Here is a 17,916-nt window from a genome sequence, read left to right on the forward strand (position 1 = left end):
TGTGGAAGTTGCTGGGGACACTCCAAAACCAGAATGGCCTCAGAGACTCCGGAGCGATTTCCTGTCTCACCTTCATCCCCACCACCGGCTTTTCCGAGAATATGAGAAGCAGGTATTCCGGAAAGCCGACGCTGACATGTGAGATTACGTTCCAAGTTGTCATAACACAACAAGAGAGAGGCAGGCACAGCGTGGGTAGAGAGGAAGGAGCCTGGCCACTAAGTAACTCTCTTGGCACAACCTGCCATGGAGGTGTCATCAACTCTTTGCCTTGGTTTCCTCCAAAGTAAAAATGAGGTCCAGTCCAGTCAGTGTGTGACCAGTTTGACTGTGGGAGGGGCTTAGTGACCTCAGCCCCTAAAACCAAAACCCCAGACCTGAGTTTCTGTAAAATAAAATGGTTTTTTTTCTTTCTTTCTTTCTTTCTTTTTTTTTTTTTTTTTTTTTTTTCCTTTTCTTTTTTTCTGCTTTTTGAGACAGGGTCTCTCTGCGTTAGCCTTGGCTGTCCTGGACTCGCTTTGTAGACCAGGCTAGTCTCGAACTCACAGCTATCCATCTGCCTGCCTCTGCCTCCCCAGTGCTGAGATTAAAGGTGTGTGCCACCACGCCTGGCTCTCATAAGTATTTTTTAATAAAAAATGTTTACATTTAGCTGGGTTCGGTGGCACATGCCTGTAACACTAGCACTTAAGGGGCCAGAGGAAGGTGCGTCTCTGTGAGTTTGAGCCCAGCCTGATCTACAAAGTGAGTCCAGGACAGCCAAGGCTACACTGAGAAACCATCTTGAAACAAACAAACAAACAAACAGAGTTGCATTTACTTATTTATGGAGATAGGGCACACATGCCAGGTCATCTATATGGAGGTCAGAGAACTGCTTTCGGAAGTTGGTTTTCTTCATTGTGTGGGTTTCTGACATCAAACTCAGGTCATGAGGCATGGTGCCAAGTGCCTTTACCTGCTGAGCCACCTGCCAGCTGTCTCTCCCTTTAGAAAAAAATCATTTTATTGTGTTTTATGTTTATGAGAGTTTTGCCTGCATACATATCTGTATACCACGTGTGTCCCTGGTGCCCACAGAGGCCAGAAGAGGGTGTTGGATCCCCTAGAACTAGAGGTACAGATATTGGAAGCTGCCATTTAAGTGCTGGGAACTGAACCCAGGTTTCCTACAAGAGCAGCCAGTGTTCTTAACTTATAAGCAGTCTCTCCAACGCAGTGGCACCCTTTTGAAAAGTATCTTTTGGGGAAAAAAAAAGAGTGTGTTTTATTAATTTATTTAGGTTTCAGAGATGTTTTAAAGCTGTTATTTTATAACTAAGAAGAAAATATAGTTTTTGCTCACTGGCTTCTATCACTGGGCCCAGGGGCTTCACAGATAAAACTCTGAGGCTGCGACCCACTGACCACATTATTGAAATCATACCTTGCCTCCCCTAATATAACTTTATGCATCTTAGACATAGCAGCTGATTGATGGGGTTTCAAGGCCTTGACCAGTACTGCACATTCCTAGTGACCTCCATGGGATGTCACAGTCACGTTGGGCCAGGGAAGGTAGTCAGTGTGAGCCCACAGATCTGAGGCTACAAGCAAAGACAAAGCCGGCCTGCTCACCCGGGGCCAGGTCCTGCGACGCCAGGTACAGCAGGCCTATTACCACTGCAACTTATAGCATCGTCCTAAATTAAAATTAATAGGTCCACTTATACATTACGTAATGCCACTTGACCACCTACAACCTGCCTAGCGCTTTGATTTTAATTTTAATTTCATGGATTTGTAGCAATTGTCTATAGAAATGTGTTTTAAGAGAGGGTTTTATTTCCCCTGTACAGTCTGGAATTATATATCCACATTAAAAACTCAGTGTCAATGCCCAGTATCTTAATATGTTTACGTTTAATGTTTTAAAAATGTTTCCTTGTATTTTCAGGTCAGCCTAGCATGGTGGTGCACACGGGAGGCAGGAGGATCAGGAGTTCAAGGCCAGCCTGGTGACTATAATGTTCCTGGGTATTTGGTTTGGTTTTGGTTTTGAAGACAAAACAAAATGCCAAAACTCAAAACAAAATGGAAAAAGAAATATTTTTGGTCAACCAGATTTGTTTAAACTAAAAGAAATCTTTGTGGGAGTCTTTCTATTTTCACTGAATTTTACACTTTTTTCAACCACGGCCCTTTGGACATACGGCAACAACTTGAGCTTATTTATCTGCCCAGATCGCACTGTCCTTGACAGTGTCTCTCGGATGCTGGAGCTTGGGAATTCACTCATTAGCAATTCTACTACTGATCGTCCCATTCCCTCTTTGCAAAAGGGGGACAAAAAAAATATGCATTTTTCTAGTACAAAAATATGAGGAAATGCCACTTTTAATGCTAAGTTTCAACACGGGAGAAGGGGAGATCATAAAGTCTCAGGATCGAGGCAGAACAAGAAAAGCCAACAAACACACAAACAAAAAAAGGCTCCACAACTTGATTCCTGATGTCACCGTGAATTACCCTCTTTGTCATCTCCACCCACAGAGTAATGACAGACAAATTACATGCCCGAGGTCACTCTCTGGGCCGAGGTCTAGACCGCCCTTTTCCTCTTCGTCCCAAACCAGACACTACTGAGCCAACAGGAATCAAGGGGAAAGTGGACAGGGTAAAAATAATTTTTTTTAGGAGCGCCAATGTTGCATTTCTTAATTTGACGTGCAGGATCTTGCACTCACTGCAGCTGTGACACAATCCAAATGTCAGGGATCATAAGAGACCTGATTTTTCCTGCTTGGAGCCATTATAGGAAAGATTTGTAAGAACACTGAGCTACCCAGCCCAGATGTAAAATAGTTGACGACTGTGAAACTCAGGCAAGATCAGAAGGCAGCAGAAGCTGACCTGTCCTAGAGAAACACTGGTCACGAGCCTGCCCAGCTCACTGCCCTGGCAGGTCTGGACATCCAAGAATATAACCAGCTGACCATGGCCAATGACAACTAATATGACTAATGAGGGCTTTGCTGTTCAGTTGCTTTTGCTTCTAATTCTTATTCCTAGTCCTGAGCGCTGTCTCCCACCCCCACCCCCAAATCTTCTGCCCTTTGCTCAATAGTACTCATCAGATATAAATACCACCTCATGGGTAGCCATGGCCTCGCATAACCTTGCCTCATGTTCTAAAACTTCCCCAAGGAGCAGGAGATACGAGTAAGATTATGGAATTGCTGGGTTTAGGGGGTCAATTTTTGAACAAAAGGAAAAAGCCAGGAAATGTTTGGAGGATTGCTGTAGTTCAGATGCTTGTCCCTCGTGTTCACGTGTTCGTTTCTCTACCTTCACGGTAATGACGGTAGGAGGTAGGGCCCGCAGACGTGGATTAAGACATGAAGTGGTGCCCTGAAAACATGGGATTTTTTTTGCCTCTAGAAACATAAGAACGCAATTTCTTTTGTTTCTAAGCCACTCGGTCTGTGGTATTTTTGTTTCCTTGGTTTGGTTTGGCTCAGGGAGTGGGGGGAGTAGGGTGGAAGTAGGGGGTTTTGGGGGGCTGTTCCTGTGCATGTGTGTGCACGTGGAGGCTAGAAGTGAACAGCTGAGGTTGCTGCTTTGGGGTCTGTTCACCTTGGTTTTTGAGAAAAGGTCTCTCTCTTCGACCTGAGGTTCACTAAGCAAGCTCGCTGGCCACCACGCCCAAGCATCTGCCTGCCTCTCTCTACACAGTGCTGGGATTACAAGCAAAATCCACCAAATTGACTTTTTACCTAGGTGCTCGGTTTCTGACCCAGGTCCTCATATTTGCTCAGCAAACACTTTACCAACCAACCTGGTCCTCCACCCCTATTCAAAAGTTAGTTAGTTTGTTTGTTTGTTTGCACTCCTGGGGATAGAAAACCCAAGGTCTCAGGCATGCTAGGCAAACACTATGTACCATGGAAGTTATATCCCCAGCCTTTAAAAGTTCTTTTTTCACATTATGAAACACAGTCTTTGCTAAATTTCCAAAGCAGTACTTTGAGTTTGCAATTCTCTTGCTTTAGTCTCCTGGGATTACAGGCATGCACCACCACACCAAGCCTAAAGTACTTTAGCCTAAAGTATTTTGCTAAAGCCACCTAGATGGGCTAAGATGAGGCAAGAAACATTTCAAGAGAGCAGAAAAACCTGATGTTGGCAGCAATTCCACATGTGTGAGCAACGGACAAGTGACGGCCTTCTCTCACTCTTGCCTTCCTTCTTGCGGCCAATGCATATTGAGGGACACAGCAGGAAGGTCCCAATACTATGACAATGAACAGGACACAGACCTGTCTCATAAAAGCTGAGGTCCTCTGGCATTTATAAATAGAAGGATGAAACACTGTCACAGTAGGGGCACACAGCAAATCCTGGGGACAGCTGAGGGACAGGGCCCCAAAGCTAAAAGAAAAGAAGGGAATTCTGTGCTGCTATCTACAGGTGAGCCTCGATTATCCAGTTGGAGTGGGGGAGGGCAGCCTTCCCGGCTGAACAGTGCGGGCAAATGTTCGAGCTGAACAGGAAAGGAGACCATGTCAGCTGACAATCTTAAAGCCAGAAGGGACAGCATAGGTTTGATAAGATCAGAGACAGGAGCTCACTACCGGAGCCAAACTGTGACAACACAGAAGGGGGGTAATTTCAGCAGATGGTTCAGACAACTAAGGGATGGGAGTTCTGACCTGGGGATAAGAAATCCAACTGGAATCAATCCTGAAGTAACCGGCGAGGCATGTAAGATGGGTTGGGGGTTAAAAGGAAGTAGAGTTGGGCGGAAGTGAAGATGAGAGCTGAGGCAAGCCAGGGAAACAAGAGGCCCTGGAAATCAACAACAGAACGTTATCCCAGCCGTAGCATTGACAGCAGAAGCCAGACTGCTCTGCTCTGGCAAGAAGTCTAGGAACTGAGTGATGCCAACTGTTGGCCAGGGTTGGCGATACAAGGACACGCTGATGGCACTGTGCACTGCTTTAGCAATTCTGGGCAACAACTGGCACATTTGGGGAAAGTAAGTGGAGGAAGAATTTACAGCAAGCAATTCTACTCTTGGCTATAAATCTAAAATATGGTCTTCTAGCTGGTGATAATGTTGATCGAATGAGAAGCTGGAAGCCATCCAAGAGCCAATCAGTAGTGAATGTTTGGTAAGTCCAGTAAAGACACCATAGAATGTGGCACAAAGCAGTAAGTTAAGTAGACTCCTAACAGCTTGGAGGGATCTTTAAAATGTGGCACTAAGCAAAAATAACAACAACAACAACAAAGCAAAAGACAAAATAAGTTGCAATGGTATTTATGCAAATAAAAGATACAGACACCAAAATTTTAGCATGTCAGGTGGTACAACCCTCTCCGCCCCCTCCCCCTCCCCCCCCCCCCCCCACACACTGAGGTCAGCACCCATCACTTTCCTCTACTACATTATTTTTCCCATAGCACTTACCACCTTCTGATCTATTGATAATTTTCTTTTGTAAGGGAGGAAAGGCGAGTAGATAGGGTCTCACTATGTCGCCCTGGTTGGCCTTGAATTTGAACATCTGGTGATCTTGCCTCTGTCACCTGAGTGTTAGAATTACAGGTGTGTGCTGCCATGGTTACTTATGGGGTTCTGGGAATAAAGCCAACTGTTTCCTATGTGTTAGATTAGCCCTACCAACTGAGCCACATCCCCTGCCCTTGCAGTCTTGTTTTTATCATTATGCTTATAGGTAAATGTTTACCATCCTGTGAGAATATACATCCCACAAAGGTGGGGTTCTTTTGTTTTGTTTTGTTTGAGACAGGGTTTCTCTGTGTAGCCTTTGCTTTCCTAGGCTTGCTTTGTAGACCAGGCTGCCCTCGAATTCACAGCGATCCTCCTGCCTCTGCCTCCCGAGTGCTGGGATTAAAGGCGTGCGCCACCACAAGATTCTTTATCAGCTCTGTTCCCCAGTGTGGCCGGAGAAAGTCTGGCACAAAGCAGGAAACTCAACAAACACTTGTTGAATGAGTTGATGACCGAGATAGGACATACCTTGTGTAAGACAAAAAAAAAGATCCACTTTAAAGGCATTAAGTGTGAATACCTACAGAGTGGAGAGCACACAAGGAATGAGAGACAATCCTAAGGCAGCAGAAGAGGCGCTGGGGACAGCGGGAATGAGAGATAATCCGTCTGGGGGAGGGGGTGGTGGGGATGAGGCAGGAGCCAGCTTGGGGGTGGGGGGTGCAGAGCACTCAGAGTTTGGGCAGGTAGGTGGCTCCCTCTCCCACCTCCCAGTGTCAGCCCTGGGCCTGCACTCAACCATGCCCAGCTTTTCTACGAGATCAGATATTGAAAACATAAGCCCAAGGCTACTGAGCCCCTGTCCCAGACTCTCAAAAGTCTGAAAGAATCCAGCTGGCAGACCCTCCTGACTCATCTTTTTTCTGTTTTTGTAGAGCAGACTGGTCTCGAACTCATAGCAATCCACCTGCCCCTGCCTCTTCTGGGCTTAAAGGTGTGCGTTATTTTAGGAAAGATACTAGTCAAAGGAATCTGCCCCGGAGACCACTCAGGCCCACAGAAGCTTGGCCAGTTTGTGGATTTGGAATTCCAACTAGTTAACATGCATTAGCAGGTTTAAAGCTCTACAAAGGCTGTATTCATGCTCGGAAGCTCCTTACACGCCATCAGTTTCCCTCCCAGGTACATGAGAATTACCTGAGGAGCTTTGGAAAAACAATTCTCAAGCCAGATACCAATTGAGATTCTGACTCAAAAGATCTCTGGGGGTCTGTGAAACTGTTTTGTGCTGGTTTTCGATTCTCCAGGTAGTTGTGGCCTAACTTGGACCAAAGCCACTTCTGCCCCAGAATGGACAGGCAGAACATCAGTTTGGGCCTAGCATCTCTGCCCTCCTCTGAGAAAGCAGTAAATCTCTGGGAGGGGGGTGGCTGGTGGGAGCGTCAGAAGCCAATGCCACAAGAAACGCTGTGTGCAGGCCTGCAGACAATGGGCCCAAACAGCCCCTCAGGCCTGCTGGAGCATCCACATTCCAGGCCCACCCACCTGGGCCCTTGGTCACCAGGAGACCTCACGTGTACACACAGGCTACAACCTGCCCTAAACCCAGATCCGGCTGGGCTGCCCTTCCCGAGCAAGCGGACTCTCAGCCTGCTGGAAACAAAGGCGATTGTTCTCTCAGGAATGCTCTGCAGGGAGGTGGATGTCTGTCCGTCCTTTGCCTCTTTCCCAACCTCTCTTCCTGCCTGGATTCCCGCCTTTAATCCCGGGGAGTCATGGTGTTCTAAATAGGGCTACCCTTGGCACCTTCCTCGGTCCAAGTTGGAAGTCGCAGCTGGTGTGCTCCTGCGAGCTATGGGTTCATAATCCCCCAACTCTGAACGAGCGCCCTCAGCAGCCAGAGGCACGTTTTCCACACTGGAGGTTGAGGTGCGGGTAGAGGAAGGGATTTTTTTTTAAAACACATACTTAGAGAGGCCAAGCTTCCTGTGGGAATCATCCTATTATTGAAAGGAGGGCTGTGTCTGTCCCTGCCCCCACCCGATGAAACAGTAAATTGTAACAAGAGAATCTGGCTGAACAAGTTTCTGGTTCCTCGCTATCTTGTGGACAAAGAACTCTTTGAATATGGTTTCTGTGTTTGGCTTCTAGTGATGGAGTGGAAAGTGGTGTTTTCACTATTGCTGGAATTTTCTCCCTTCGGCAATGTCCAATAACAGCCGTTCACAAGGAAGGCAGCGCTGGGTCCCATGGGGGCAGGGAGGCCACGCGGCAGGAGCGCTCTGGCCCGACCATTTCCTGCTAATTAACCTGTGGATATTGATAATATTTCTCTCTGGGAAGCTGCTGTAGATAAGGTGTCTGTCCCTTGCCGGTCACCAAATCATCAATGAGCAGGCGGCCCCTTTTTTTTAACAGGGTCCATAATCCAAACACGCTGGGAATGAGTGATTGGCAGAAAGCGCCCGCTTTAAAAGGAGTCCAAATCTAAACAGAATGTGTCTGGTTACTAACAAAATTAAATTACCCTCGGCTGAGGGAACTTCCCTTCCAGAGAAAACAAACTTACAGTTGCAGATAAAATAGAAACTTGGGCATAAATTCTTGGCGACTCCTAAGAACAGGCAAATTTATGAGCTTAATTTTATTTTGTGTTTTTCCCCATTCTGGTATACTTTGTTGGTGAGGAAGTACAATATATATGCGGGAGAGAGAGCTATATTTGAAGGGTCAAAAGTCTAATTGACTAGTCCAAAGCACCTGGAGGCCCAGGTTTTATTTAACTTTCTCTGAGCTGTTCTGAGAAAAAAAAAATATTTTTTTCTCCCTAGAAACATGATAAGCAGGCTGCTGAGGAGAGAAAGGGCAGGTACGGCTTCTTCCTGGCTGAGATGGCGGCGCTCAGCTTTTAGGCCGGCGGAGTCTTGGACTCTGAGGAGGACAGATGGGTCTTCATGGGACCAAATGTTCGCACAAGTAATTTGGACAAGTGCCAAGTGAGCGGGAAATGGCCCCTGGATCTAAAAGGCTTGGAGAATGTTTAGGGAATTGCAGAGAACTCTCCAGAGAGCAGACAAAGCCTTTGACTCAATCCAGGGCTAACCTATGAGAGAGCTATCCAAAGTACCCCTAAGCCGCAAACCCTGAGCCTCCATCCAGGTGCTGTTGACCGAAGCGCCTGCACGTCCCGTCTGCAGAGTTGGTTCCAGAGTATTCCTCTGAAGTGAGGTCTCCCCTATGAGACCCGGGCTTTAACAATGACATCCCTTTCTTGTCTTTGAAGTCAGTTTCTAAATTCCCTCCTTGACGGAGAAACTTTACCTCCCACATCCTTGGTGACCCTCTTAGCTATATCATGGTCAGTGAGTCCAGCTAGCCTCTGAAGAGACAAGCCATCTGTGTGGCTTTGTGCTTCGGGGGAGGGGGGATTTGCTTTTATTTTATTTTGAATGAATGTGCCACAATGTCCCATTATGGAAGGTGCCCCCTCTGTCTTTCTTCCCTGGTGCCCCCCCCCCAAGCTGGGTGGATTTCCAAGGGAGCGCATGAGAGAATATGGGTATGCGTGTTCTGGTGCTTGGTGGGTCTGTGTGGCCGCAGGGCAGTGGCCTGGTCATCACACTCCCGTGAGGCGCCCGCTGCAGTGCTGTCGACGGCAGTACAGTGGGGAAAGGCCCTCTGGCACCCACTCCTGTCCTCCTCAGGCCCCCGTGGTGTATGAGGTTACTTGTAAGCTCTTCACCATGAGACCCTGTAGGCTCAATTTTTTAAAATCAATTATATTTTATTATGAACTTATTAAACGAGCCTATTTCCCTATCAACCTGACTAACCCAAACAATCAGAAAAACTTATTAAAAACACTACAATGAAACCTTAAGGATATCAGTCCCTGGCGTAGTCAGCAGAATTTAGACCACTGAGTGTTGTGAGGACCTCAGTGTGCCCTGGGTGGCCATAATTAATGTGTCCCGTAAGTGTTGTTACCATTGACGCCCATTTTTTTTTGATGTGCTTTTAGCCATTCTACTTAAGCGTGTCCCCCCCTCCCCTCCCCGCCCCTCCCCCTTCAACTCACCACCGGTCCTTAAAGCCCTCTTAAGTCTTTAGCAGTGGTTTTTTACATTTCAGTTCAATCCAGAACAAATTTAATGAGAATCCGTTAACCTCACTCACTTCATATTGTTGGTTTCCTGTGGGATAGACACCAGAGTGATAACAGCAAACTAGGCTGGCCTTCATCACTGAGGAGAAGACTGTCCAGGACAGTAATGACTATTTATTCCCCAGTCTTCCTGGACTTCGCTCACGTGTTCTCTCCCCATCTCTTTGGTTCTGCTATAAAGGGAGAGCCTTGCTAAGTCAGCCAGAGCAGTGGAAAAGGAGCTTTGGTAAAAGCAGATGTAGGGTCAAAGTGCAGCTCAGCAGCTTCCTTGTTAGGTTGAAAGACATCAAGTTACTTGACATCTCTGAGCAGCTTCCTCTCGAGGTGACAAGAAACCATTGTCCGGAGGGGTTCAGTGGGGGCTGAGATACCGGACGCTCCGCTCAGTTTGGCGTCTGACATGTGGTGAAGTCTAAAGTGGAAGGGGTATGGCTCTGTGTCCAGTCCTTGTGGCTGCTGCTGCTGCCACCGCTGCTGCTCCTACCACCGCTGCCACTGCTGCCACTGCTGCCACCGCTGCCGCTGCTGCTGCCACCGCTGTCATTGGTAACCTCTCTGTGCTCTGTGAGGTAAGGTGTCACCTCCGAGCGGCAAGCACTAGGAAGAAGACCACAGTGGGGACATCTGGTCCCAGAAAGTCTCCCAGGGAGCTATCACATCATACCAATTTGGAATTCTCCCTTGCAGTGGCATTTTTAGGTAGCAAAGGCCAAGGTTCTGTCTGTGTGAAAAAAAAGATCCAGTTGTGTCTGCTGTTTTGTTTTTACTTATATGTGATTTTCAGCTGATTTCTTCTGCTTCTAGGAATCAGTCAGTCTTCTTTTTTTTTAAAAGTATGTTCTCTGGCAAGTCTCTCAGAAAGTAAAAAAATGCTGGGCTGGAGTTTCACTCTGAGTTACCAGAAGAGGGAGACATGACAGGAGCTGCCAGTTCATGCTTAAAAGAAATCATCGCCATCCCAAAAATGTCCCGTTGGAGGATGCTCGTTGTCTTCCTTCTTTGTCTCATCCCTCCATCATCATCTCCTTTCTTTTTGTAGCTTTGACAAGTCAGATGAGGCTAAAGAGCACAGGACAATTTGACATTTCCTTTCTCCACCGCCTTTGATGAGCAGGAGAAAATAAATAACATGGTGGGGTCACTCTGCAGCATTTCACAGCTGAGTTTACAGTGGTCAAAAATACAGAAGACTTGCAGGGCTAGGGAAATGGCTCAGAAGCTAATCACACTGGCTGTTCACGCAAAGGACCACGGACTCTATTCCCAGCACCCACATGGCAGCTCACAACAGTCTGTGACTCCAGTGTCGAGGGATCGGGCACCACCTACTGGCCTCCTTGGGGAATCATGTATGTAGCACATAGGCATGTTTGCAGGCAAAACACTCATACATGTGAAATAAAATAAAAATAATTCAATAGGGGTTGGAGAGATGGTGTGCCAGTTATATGCACTTGCTGCTCTTCCAGACGACCTAGGTTTGATTCCCAGCACCCACATAGTGGCTCACAAGAGTCTGTAACTCCAGTGCCTGGGAAATTCAATGTCTTTTCTGACTTCCAAGGGCATCAGGCATGGATGTGACACACAGACACACATGTAGCCAAAACACAAATATACATAAAACGAAATAAATAATTTTTTTAAATATCTAGAAAATGTATTTGGCAATGTGGCCTTTTTTACATACAAAGATTTTTTGGTCTTTATTATATGTAAAGAATTTTAAGTTTTACAGCTAACCCATTAGAAAGCTCTGCAAGATAAACTGTATAGAAACTCTCAATACATTTTTTTAAAAATTCCTTCAGCCAGGCATGGAGGTTCAAGGCCAACCTGGTCTACAAAGCTAGTTCCAGGACAGCCAGGGCTACATAGGGAAATCCAAACAAACAAACCAACAACAACAACAACAAAAAGTAAGAAAAAAAAGATCTTTCCAATGCACAAATTTAAAAATAATTTTTTCTTAGTGTTTAGGATTGGGGCTAGGCAAGTATTCTTTCATTTATTTCTATCTTAGGTCCCTAATTTATAATTTGAATACAATTTTTCTGGTGGGTTTTGTTTTTTGTGGGGTTTTTGTTTTTGTTTTTTGTTTGTTTTGTTTTGTTTTTTTGACCTATTCAATGCTTCTATTTCCCACTGCTTAAATCAAAAGGGAAATTTTGCCTGGCATTATTTATTTTTACTCTTTAATTCATATGCCTCTAGAGAATATATGTTTTGTATGATTCTGTTTTTAAAAGCTTAAGGGAAACAGAAACTGAAATGCCGTTGCCCTGTAAGAGGTTGTCCGGAGGGGTCTCTCTTGAATCTTTTTTTTAAGTCATACTTGAGGTCTTTGATGTTGACAGCCCTGAAATATTACCGTACAATTACATCATAACCATGAAATGACTTGTGTTGGCTAGTGACATGACTTTTTAAAGAGTTTCCACTAAATACACAAATAATGAAATGAAAAGATGTCGGAGATCTCCAAATGATTAGTGGTAGGTATTAAAATGAGTGGTAACTGCTATATACTGCAGCTCTAAGAAATCTATAATATTTATGACCAGACCTTCAACTAACCAGTCTGTCTTCTCTTTTTATTTTCCTGCTTAAAATGACTAGTCATTTCTTCTTTTACTGTTTCACATGATTTGCTATTACCTCAAGACATCAGAGCCATTGATTTTACTCTTTTTTTTTTTTAAACCCTTCATGGGGGGAAAAAAAGCTGTATTCATATCAGAGTCAATAGTGTAGCTGAGCTAAATAATATCACCTTAAACAATGGCTAATTCAAAAAAGGAAAGAAAGAAAGAATAGTACAGTAAGAAATGGTTCACATTTGACTGTGTGACTTGGCCATCCACCAAAAAGAAAAGGCAAGAAAAAAAATGAGGTTTCCAAGAATGGTCATTCTGGGTTGGAAGGGTAGCTTGGGGTTAGCATACTCACCAACATAATGCTTTAATGGTCTAATATACAATGGTTTGTGATGGTTTAATCCTCAGCAGACAGCAAGCATTTCTCCCAATAAACGGTCTCCAGACTCCTCGACTACAGAACTGGGCAGTGGGTGGGGGCAAGACAGGACTTGTGTCATCCTGGGGGAAGAGTGTTGATACTATGAAAATAAATTGGCAACAGTTGAACAAAATATTGAGACCCTCCTTCAAGACCTCCACAACAATTTGAGGTCCCGATAGGCCTTCAGTGACCCTGCCTCCTGGTACTCCAACCCACTCATTGCAGCCATCCTCCTTCTCACGCTGTGATTTTTACAGTTTTTTTTATATAATTCTTTTTATTTTTTTTAAAGATCTATTTATTATTTATACAATATTCTGCCCACACATGTGCCTGCCCACCACAAGAAGGCACCGGATCTCATTACAGATGGTGGTGTGCCACCATGTGGTTGCTGGGAATTGAACTCAGGACCTTCAGAAGAGCTGAAGAGCAGAAGAGCACCTTCAGATGGTGCTCTTAACCTCTGAGCCATCTCTCCAGCCCAATTTTTACAGTTTCTTAGGAAAAAAAAAAAAAGTTACTAATAGTCAAAGTCACTGCCAATCAAGTTCTGGTGTAATATCAAACTATTCCCCAAATCTATACTAACACATAAGATACAGCTCCATTATAAAAAAAACCACAAAGGGGAAGATGTGGGTTCCCAAGCCAGATGACGGAGATCAGAGCACTGCCCATACCCCAGACATCTCTCAGAGAGCTCAGCAGGAGTGGGGCTGCTCTCTACCCAAATCAGGCTTGGGCCTACTCAACTCCATAGAGACAAAGGCCAAGTCGTGATAAAGTCAGACAAGCTTACGTTTCACCACCAGAGAACTGGCTTCTCAGAAATCACGTGACTGGAAGTCTGCTAGTTTGATACTCTTGGAATGTCCCTACCCCACCCCATAACACTTCCTCCCTTGACCTTTTCCCTCCCTTTCCCCTCTGACTCTGGCTATATAAGCTAGGCCCCAATTTCAATAAATGATCTGTCCTCTGAAGCAGACTCCCAGATTGTTCATACCTGCCATTGCCGAGACCCTGCTCCCCACATCCTCTGCGTCTTGAGACCACCAGTGTGCAGAAGCCGATGGAGTCGGGGACCCACACGAATCTACCTGTTTCTAATTCAGTTCGTTTACTCTTAAGCATTACCTTGCTGGAATAGCAATATCCTATAGGAAATAAATAAATAAATAAATAAATAAATAAATAAATAAAATAATTGCAAGCTTTCTTGTAAGTTTTTTAAGTATACAGACAGTACATGGAGCAGTGTCTCTCTTTTCCATCCTTTAACTCCTGTTTGGTTCAAGTTCTGAATGAGTCTCATATACTCAGTTAGACACTCCAAGATGCTGGAAAGAAAACACACCACGCCTGATCAGGAGCAGAGAGCCAGACAGCAAACGCTGAGTTTCTCACAAGTCAGACCGAAGTCTTCTCTCCCTCCTTACAAGATCAAATGGATACTGGAAGCGTTACATGCAACCCCACTGACAAGAGAAACAAGGTGACAAGGTAGGAATGTGGCTTTAAATGGGGCCACCCTGCCTGGGGATAGTGTGGCTAGAGGGATTACACTGACAAGTCTTGGTAGCTTTATCTCAACATGCGGTAAGAAATGCGAAGTGCGTCCTCATTAAGGCTGATTTACTGGAGAGAGTTTCAGAATCCTCCTTCCTGCTTTTGGCATCATCATCCAAGTCCCTCATGCCGGTCCATGAAGCTGAGCATCGTTAGTCTAATCATCTGCAGCCCTACAAGCAGGACTGTGCACACAGAAAGTTCCAAGGATGCTCGGCAGCGGTACTGACTGGCTCTGGTGGAACCAAAGAACTAAAGGGTCATAGTCAGTGATAGATTTTGATGCAAGGTTTTTGTCTTCTTTTGATTTTCAAGACAGGGTTTCTCTGTGTAGCCTTGGCTGTTGTGGGCTCACTTTGTAGACCAGGCTGACCTGGAACTCACAGAAATCCACCTGCCTCTGCCTCCAGAGTGCTGGGATTACAGGCATGCTCCACTGGAAGGTTTTAGATTTGGTGTTTGGGCATGCTTTCCCCCTTCTTTTTATCATAACACAAGAGGTAGATGTTTTCCAGTGTAATAGAGATAGGGCTGGAATTAAGGTCTAGCGAGGTATTTATTTGATCAACAAAATGCTGTACAAAGAACACTGCTGTGTTGCTCTGCTTTCTGTGGCTTTATTGCAGATTCATTCCTGCTGAAAATGTCCTCTTTTTTTCCTAGCTTCCCTGTAACCTTCCTAGAAGAAGAAGAAGAAAAAAAAGACCCCGACAGAAAGTTCCCGTTACACAGAATGTTCGTTAATAGCGTGGTCATGTCGGCAACTTCAGCTTTAGGGAAGAGCTGCCGTGACCTGCACTCACGTCTTTGCTCTTAGGCTGCCCTCCCTCCACACTCGCTCTGGCAGAGACTATTCATTCACCCTAGAGGATGCACAGTCAGTGTCTCAAGGCACTCCTCCAAGTGCTGTGCTGGAGAACTAGCTCTTGAATCCCAGGGTCTGGCTGCAGATTCCACCCGCAGCGCTGGGTGTGTCCTGCCCGAGCTCCTGCTTGTAGAGTAAAGCCACTTGATGGAATGGAAACTTTAAACATTCTTTGGATGTTCCTGGTATTTGAATCACTCTCTAAATGTGTTTCACATGAAAGAGAAAAAAAAGTTTGGAGCCATTTTTAAGGAGGGAGCACAGAGGAAAAGAGAGGACCTATCAAGCGAGTGGTGATCTTGCACTCTCAGCTGGAACCTCCAGGCTGAACTGAATGTCAGCCTCCTTAAGGATGCGTGACCTGTAAGTTGGACTGGAGACCCCACCGGGGACCTTGATGACCTCACCCTTGATGACTCCTGCCACCCTTCTGTCTGAACTCGTCTAGTAACATCCTTTGGGATTGGTCTCAATTTATACAACTCTCTGGATACACAGACCAATATGAGGCCCAGCTGGAGAGTCATCCCATAGAAACATCAAGATCGTCACTGGCCACTAGAATTGCCAAGGAAACGGGCATGGATGAAGTCACTGCACCTGGGCTGTGGAAGTGAAGACCGCAGATTCACTAGCATATGCTGGGCTGAGCAATCAGCCGGTGTGAGAGAGCTGGAGGAAGGACAAAGCTGGGGTGTGGTCAGGGCACACCAGAACAGCAGCTAGTGAGTGTGGTGAAGAGCTACTTAAGGTTTTGGGACTATGGCACACAGGACTGCCCCATATTAAAGATACAGGGGTCGGGAGGAGATATTATTTCAACAAAAAAAATACTATAGTCCTGCCAAAAAGATTAGAAAAGTAGTGACGGGCCAGCCCCAAATAATCTCCAGAAGAACCATTCTTTTTAGACATTTGGCAATCTCTAAGGTCTGCAGGTTCCCAGCTTTCTCTCCTTTGCGCCGTACTGTGCTGAGGGATGGGGACTAATGTGGATTTATTAGGCCAGAGTGAACTGAGGTTAATTTAATTTTGAGGATTTCTCCACACGCCTTCGGACAGTTGGAGACACTCAAGGTTGCGGAAACAAAAGCTGAAAGTCCCTGAATTTAAAGCCCAACGCTTCAGGGAAAGGGAAAGAAAAATAGTGGCGAGTGAGAATGTGGGAGTGGGGGCGGTGGGGGGGCCCTTTCAGGTAAATTTAAAACAGTGGGGGCTGGAGAGATGGCTCAGTGGCTAAGAGCACTGGCTGCTCATCCAAAGGTCCTGGGTTCAACTCCCAGCAACCACACGATGGCTCACAAGCATCTATAATGGAATCTGATGCCCTCTTCTGTCATGCAGGCATACATACAATGGAATGCTTATATATACATAAATAAATAAATCTAAAAGGAAAAAAAAAAGCAGTGGTGTTTTCCCTTTTTTGAAAAGTCTCTGAGATCCTCTACACACACACACACACACACACACACACACACACACACACACACACACACCCGGTGAGGTACACTGGGGCTGCTCTGCTCTGACCCTGAAGGATTGAGTCTGCCTGAGCCCTAGGGCAACCACAAAATGGGAGACAGCTGAGTCAAGGCCTGGGCATCGGCCTTCAAAGGTCAGTCAAGCGAGCTGGTGAGTTTTCCTAAACAAAGAGTGCACACATGCAGGAATTCTTGATTGAAGACAAATTTCTATAAACATTTCCTTCTGAGCAAACGTCAAGGCTCCAGCTAGCTTTTTTTTTTTTTCACCATAGAAGAGGGTGGAGGGAGGCGAATGGAGACGATTACACTCACTAGTTTGCTTTGTGAGGTCATAATGTTTCATTATGTGCCAGAGGTAATAACGTACACATTGAGACGGATAAATCGTCCAACGTGAGCACCAGGGAGCTTTCCGCTCAGTCTCCTGTTAGAAACAGACTCTGAATTCCTCTGCTCTTCTCTATTTCCCTAGACCAGGCTTTGTCTGATGATGGCTGCCATTTTCCTCAACTCATCTTCCTCTAGAGTGGAGGTAGGCTCGGCTTCATCACCGGAAGCTAAGTAGCAGGCTCCTCAGCGGTGGCGGTGGCGGTGGCGGTGGCGGTGGCGGCGGTGTCCATTTGAGACTCAGGGGATAGAGGTGAAGGCTCTCAGTTCCTACCCTTGAGGAGATAGTTCACTGTAGGGAGCCAAGCGCCAGAGGCTCCTCAGAGCCGTTGCTCCTGAACTGGGGCCACGGTTGCTAGGCAATGGGTTCAGAACAGTTACTCAAGTCAGGAAGTCAAGTCCTGCTTTTAGCTCTGCACCCTGACATGTGAGAGAAGTCACTTGTTCCGGATCCTCTGCCCACAGAGTAATACATATAATTAGAGAATTATTTAACATCGTTCCTATAATGAGCATATGCCCGGATATAGTTTAGTGACTCGAATGAAAAAGGAATACAATCCTTCCTGGGTCTTCTTGAGTGTAGACCCACAATGCCCTCTCCCCACAGGTCAGTATTATTTCTTTGGTGTCCTCCAAATGCCATTCAGAAGTTGGGGCGGAGGGGGGGGGGCTGTTGAGAGAGTGAGCAAATGACTCACAAACCAGAGTTGATTCCTTTTCGTGCTTCAGCGCCTGGCATTTAAATGACTGTGCCATTCTCTGTCTTGGGTGTCTGCCATCTTTCCCACTTAGCATCTATGCCCCGACCCCCAGCCCTACAGCTTCTGGTCTGGCTTTGAGGAATGCTCGCTCCCTGTTGGGCTCAATCATGGTGGTGTTTTTTTGTTTTTTTTTTTTTTAAACAAAGCTAAGTTATGTT

The 17,916-nt window shown here is 45.8% G+C and overlaps 1 long non-coding RNA gene across 1 annotated transcript; it reads right to left on the minus strand.

Annotated features, from left to right (window-relative positions):
* Nucleotides 1-9,598: 9,598 nt before the first annotated feature.
* Nucleotides 9,599-17,519, minus strand: LOC311596021. The gene is made up of 4 exons (XR_014778666.1): nt 16,920-17,519; nt 13,693-13,843; nt 12,612-12,780; nt 9,599-10,763 (listed from the first exon to the last, which is right to left on the minus strand). It is a non-coding gene; the product is annotated as an uncharacterized lncRNA (long non-coding RNA).
* Nucleotides 17,520-17,916: the final 397 nt, after the last annotated feature.

Source organism: Acomys minous (genome assembly GCF_964271855.1).
Source record: "Acomys minous genome assembly, chromosome: 4".
NCBI lineage: Eukaryota > Metazoa > Chordata > Mammalia > Rodentia > Muridae > Acomys > Acomys minous.